Genomic DNA, 6073 nt, shown 5'->3' with positions numbered 1-6073 from the left:
CTTGCCTGGAGAATCCCAGGGACGGGGCAGCCTGGTGGGCTGCCATCTCTGGGGTCGCACAGAGTCAGACACGACTGAAGTGACTTAGCAGCAGCAGCAGCATGCTCTAGGGTATTGTGCTTTGTTCTGAGACACATACAATAAATATATTACCCCTATACACTTGAGAAGTTTAAACTTCAGTGAGATGCTGTCTTGACTTTGTAGACCCCAGTTTTCAACCTAAAGAAAGCTTTAATGTATATTTCATTCATTAATTACCTAGTAGTTATATGTGCAAGGGAGTTTCACAGGCGGCTCAGTGGTAAAGAATCCACCTGCCAAGCAGGAGACGCAGGTTCACTCTTTGGGTCAGGAAGATCCCCTGGAGAAGGAAATAGCAACCCATTCCAGTATTCTTGCCTGGGAAATCCCATGGACAGCGGAGTCTGGTAGGCTTTAGTCCGTGTGGTCACAAAGAGTTGGACACAACTTAATGACTAAATAACAGCAAATATGTTCAAGACTTTGCATTATGCAGTCTGCATACTTAAAGGGTAAAAAAATGTACCTTTCCCTCAAAGAGTTTATAATCCACTAGAAATTCACTTGGCTCTTAATATTGCCACTATGTGGTACAGTTGAATTACTGTAATTGAAGTTCAGTTTCCTTACCTATGCAATGAGAATTACACTATACCATGTTTCAGTAAAATTTCTTTATAGTCCTAAAATATTAAAGATTCAATATTTAAAGATTCTCTGTATTGAAAATTATTCTCCAATGTATAATTCTCCAATGTATACATTATTTATAATGATTTAATTCAAAGTAGGGAGTTAGTAATTGATAGTTTGTATTCATGTACTGAGCTCTATACATCTTTTCTTTTATTTAGAGTCCCAGATAAATTACCCTAATAAAACAATGAAAGTTAACCTCAAAGGCTGATGGAAAAATTTATCAATAAAAAGGAAATGCAGTGGCCAATAGCAAATCACAGGTTTTAGCACTAATAAACATTAAATGAACATTACTATTTTGAGATAGTCAACTGGTGATGAACTACATTTAGAAAAAAGACTGTTTATGTGAGGTTTGAGGAGTTGAAAAGCTATAATATGCATTAAAGATTATGATTTGGAAGTTGTGTTATGTTTGATTTTTAATTTAAAACTTATTTTCAAAATGTGGCCATCCAAGATTAAGGGGACTTCTGCCTTGTAAAATACATATTACAAGGAAATAACATTTTTAATATTGTAAGTGATTCACTCTAACTTTTTGTATTCATTTCCATAAAAAAACAATTGCACAGAGCAAGGATATGATCATCGTGTTATTAGTAGTATGCATGTTTTATAAATTTGAAGATAAATACACACTGTTTTATACATCCTTTCACCGTTGAGAAAAGAGCAGTCCTATTCTGTGACTGAAATGCCTGCCTTTCTCTGTGCACACCAAAGCTTCATTCTTCATATTTGCTTTCTATTTTCATAGCACTGGGAATGGAATGTGACCCTCAGCACTCAGCCATTATCCTGCCCTCTGTGGCTGTAGCCTTTGACTCAGGCCTGAGTTCACCATAACTTATTTTTACAACGATCCTGAGATGCAGCCAGCCCACTTGGCAATATTTTCACTCCTACTCAGCTCATTTAAAAATGGGGACTCTCACTGTTTCTCTTTTCAGAGCTTTTCTACTTTCAGCATGAAACCTTTTAAAATAAAACCACTGTTACATGAATTACTGAAGACAAAATGCATTTTTTACAACTCCTTGACTCTCTCTTGACTATTAAGTTCCATATAGCCCTCTACTTTCCAGGTTATTCATAAAGCTATTACCCAATTTGGCAATATTTTCTCAAGAAATTTCTGTACACGCTTTTTTTCTTTTTTTTTTAGTGGCAGAAAATGTGTTTTTACTGTTTTCGTAGGGTAAATCCCTAACATGTTTGTCTGGAATGCTTGCCTTGTTTGGTAACATATCATTGGAATTGTTGTGACTATCAGTGACTCAAAGGAATTGTTGGAAGGATTGGGACTGGGTTCTTTCCTTTCTGATTTTGAAGTTTTCCATTTAGAGACTTTTTTTTTTTTTTCTGTTTAATATTAATATATGCATTTTTTTCCACCTCAGTAACCCTTCCACACACACCCCCACCTTGGTGGGTTTTTATTAGAGTGAATTGTTGGGCTTTAAATTTGTAAGCTTTCATATTCTAGTTTTCTCTGAAAAACTGATTTTAGTGACAATCTTCACATGAGGAATTTCATAAACAAGAAAGTTGTAGAAATAAATGGCAGTTAAAAACATGAGCTCATCTCACTTGTAATTACAGCCTACAGCTTGCTTATACTCTAGTGGTTCTCAAACTTGATTGAGCTTCTGAATCATCAAGAGGGCTCTTTAAAACTAAATGGATTCTGGGCCCCACCCCAATTTCTGACCCTGTAGGTCTGGGAGGTGGGGCCTGAGAATTTGAATTTTCAATAAGTTTCCTGGCAATGCTGCTAGTGCTGGTCAGGGGCCCACACTATGGAAATCATCTCTGTAGAACAGGACAGAATACTGGACTTTAGTTATTTTGTACAAATAAAATACCAGGCTGTCATTTGCTGAGCAGTACACAATGGCATGATATTTAAAAATAGTTGTGTTTTCTTCGTAAAACAGTCCACTTTCCTTTAGCTTAGCTCTTGCATTCTGTAAATATAACTTGAACTGAAGCAATAGTCATATTTCTGACAAGCCGTGAAGCTTGCCAAGGTCAATTTTGTTTGCTGTATCACTTAAAATACAATTCTACTTACAATTGCCTGTATGGATGAGTGAACATCTATTTTTTTTTTTAACATACATAATACTTTTTGACACTGGGAAATAAGAAGCTATGAAAATAAGGTTGATAAACCAGTAAAGAAGTCTTTCCTTAAATGGTCACAATCTGCCAAGAGCAGATAAGGAAAAGGATCCTATGGGTATAATGACAAGAAACTTACAGCCATCAACCCCATGTCAGCACCAGGCTAGAAAACAAATAGAATTCCAGACAATTCAGAACAAGAACTACGAATCAGAGGCAATCCCCAAACCTCCTCTCAATCTCACACTTTTGAAAGACAACTAAGGAGCAGGAAGGACATTGGGCAATTCCACACTAATGGTTACACTGTGACCCTTCTTTTGTCTTCTCTTGATCTCACATTCAATTTGTCTTCAGTAAAAGGTTTTCTCTATGGAGCATATCATTTCATCTCTAACATAAAATACTCAAGAAGAGACTGAAGTAGAGCAAGGGTAAGTTAATTGTTGAAATTATGTGTTAATTATGATGAACTATTTTAGAGTAATGAAGTAGTGCTTAACAGATTTCTGTTGTGTCTTTATATACTCTGTTTCAAAGGATTTTGAAGTTATAAAGTGTTATTGGAAAAGTATATTGTCAGAGGAATTTAAAATAAATAATCATAGATTCATAGATCTACAGATATTGTAATTTGGTTAATTATTCCTTGTATGATAGTACAATATTTTTTACAAACCACCAAACTGCTGCATAATGAGTAGTTTTCTGTCTTTTTAACATTGACATTATAATAAATTATATGACCAATTTTAATGCTACTTCTGACACAGAGTAATTAAAATGAATGGCAGTACATAGTGGATTTAATTGGAGTTTTTGAAACATAGGATACTATGGTTTAAAATTCTGAAAAGTAGTTGTGCAACAAAGGTAGATGAGAGGTTACAAACTATGAAAACTAATACCCCTTAATCACTGGAAAAGTGCTGTGTTCAAAACACTCTTCTAAATGCATAGATTATATAATTTAATCTCCCTCCCCCTGAAAAGATACAATAACATAAGATCTATATTACCATTCAATTCAGTTGATTAAATTTCTTTCCTGGGCTACCACACTTTATTTTCAAGGCTGTACAACAGCTGGCATACCATGAACTTTGTGAAGTCTTTTAGGTTTAGGGAAGTCAAATAATTTTGTAAATTTATGCAAATACTAAATGATGAGGCTAGAATTTGTATCCAGGTTTATTTTTTCATTCATTTAATTTACAATAATTAACATTTATATTAGTATTTTCAAGACCATTTACATGTCTAAACAAATTCTCTTGTTGATAAAATAACTTGGAATAAGTCTGCCAAGGTGGAATTTTACCAAAGTTGGTTTTGAAAGTAAATGCTGTTAAATTGTGAAGGCTGTGAGTTAGACATAGATCTGTATGGTATATTTGTAAAATATAGAAGTATCCTGCTTAATCACATGCAAAAATGATCAAGAAAATGCACCATTTTATGGAATAATAAGTGAAGTAGGAAATCCAGGGTAAGATAGCTAAAAGACAATCATTTTAATGTCTGTGAAATAAGAGGAAATAAAGACTCCCTAAAATAGAGACATTAAGGTTGATTTGTAACACATTTTTCTTTTTATCATATATTTCTCTTCTTGTTCCAAATTATGAAATAATATATGCATTTGTATTCTTCTAACTGACTGTCATCCCAAATTCACTACTTGGCTATAACAAAAAGAGTTTCTCAGAAGGCTTGGTCAAGGCAATTGAAGGTATGAGAATAAACCAGCCTCCTGGAAAGAAAAATTAGAGTCATGCTTCTTGAGGGGAAGCCTCCCTCCTGCTGTTGCCATGTTAGTTGGGCTCTGCTTTACTCAATGATTTGCAGAAGCTCTGAACCAAATATTCAGACTTCAGACACCCACTAGTAAGGATAGATTGGTTAAAGGAAGAACATTTAAAAGCCTGTCTATTTTTCTTGTAATTTCATTGACCTAACTGCTACTGCTAAGTCGCTTCAGTCGTGTCGGACTCTGTGTGACCCAATGACGGAAGACCACCAGGCTTCCCCGTTCCTGGGATCTCCAGGCAAGAACACTGGAGTGGGTTACCATTTTCTTCTCCAATGCATGAAAGTGAAAGTGAAGTCACTCAGTCGTGTCCGACTCTAGCGACCCCATGGACTGCAGCCTACCAGGCTCCTCTGTCCATGGGATTTTCCAGGCAAGAGTACTGGAGTGGGGTGCCATAAGAAGAAAAAAGGAAAAGAGACACACAGCTACAAATAATTTATTCAGAAAAGTAGTGGAGAAAATAGAATGGCTTGAAAGTCAGAATATTTGAATCAGCTTAGAAAAACATAAAACTAACAGAAATAAAATGAAAATGCTGTAAATATAAAAAAATAAAGGTACTGTTTTCCAATAATGGCTAAGGAGTAGAAAAATGATTTAATATGAGTTAATGATAAAGGGTGACAATATACAGCCTTGACGTACTCCTTTTCCTATTTGGAACCAGTCTGTAGTTCCATGTCCAGTTCTAACTGTTGCTTCCTGACCTGCATACAAATTTCTCAAGAAGCAGGTCAGGTGGTCTGGTATTCCCATCTCTTGAAGAATTTCCCACAGTTTATTGTGATCCACACAGTCAAAGGCTTTGGCATAGTCAGTAAAGCAGAAATAGATGTTTTTCTGGAACTCTTTTGCTTTTTCCATGATCCAGTGGATGTTGGCAATTTGATCTCTGGTTCTTCTGCCTTTTGTAAAACCAGCTTGAATATCTGGACATTCATGGTTCACATATTGCTGAAGTCTGGCTTGGAGACTTTTGAGCATTACTTTACTAGCCTGTGAGATGAGTGCAATTGTGCAGTAGTTTGAGCATTCTTTGGCATTGCCTTTCTTTGGGATTGGAATGAAAACTGACCTTTTCCAGTCCTGTGGCCACTGCTGAGTTTTCCAAATTTGCTGGCATATTGAGTGCAGAAATTTCATAGCATTGTCTTTCAGGATTAAAAATAGCTCCACTGGAATTCCATCACCTCCCCTAGCTTTGTTCATAGTGATGCTTTCTAAGGCCCATTTGACCTCACATTCCAGGATGTCTGGCTCTAGGTGAGTGATCACACCATCATGATTATCTTGGTCGTGAAGATCTTTTTTGTACAGTTCTGTGTATTCTTGCCACCCCTTCTTAATATCTTCTGCTTCTGTTAGGTCCATACAATTTCTGTCCTTTATCGAGCCCATCTTTGCATG

Source organism: Bison bison, unplaced genomic scaffold, assembly GCF_000754665.1.
Source record: "Bison bison bison isolate TAMUID 2011002044 unplaced genomic scaffold, Bison_UMD1.0 scf7180017864517, whole genome shotgun sequence".
In the NCBI taxonomy this organism is placed as follows: domain Eukaryota; kingdom Metazoa; phylum Chordata; class Mammalia; order Artiodactyla; family Bovidae; genus Bison; species Bison bison.
The sequence above is the reverse complement of the archived record's forward strand: the minus strand, read 5'-3'. Positions refer to the sequence as shown.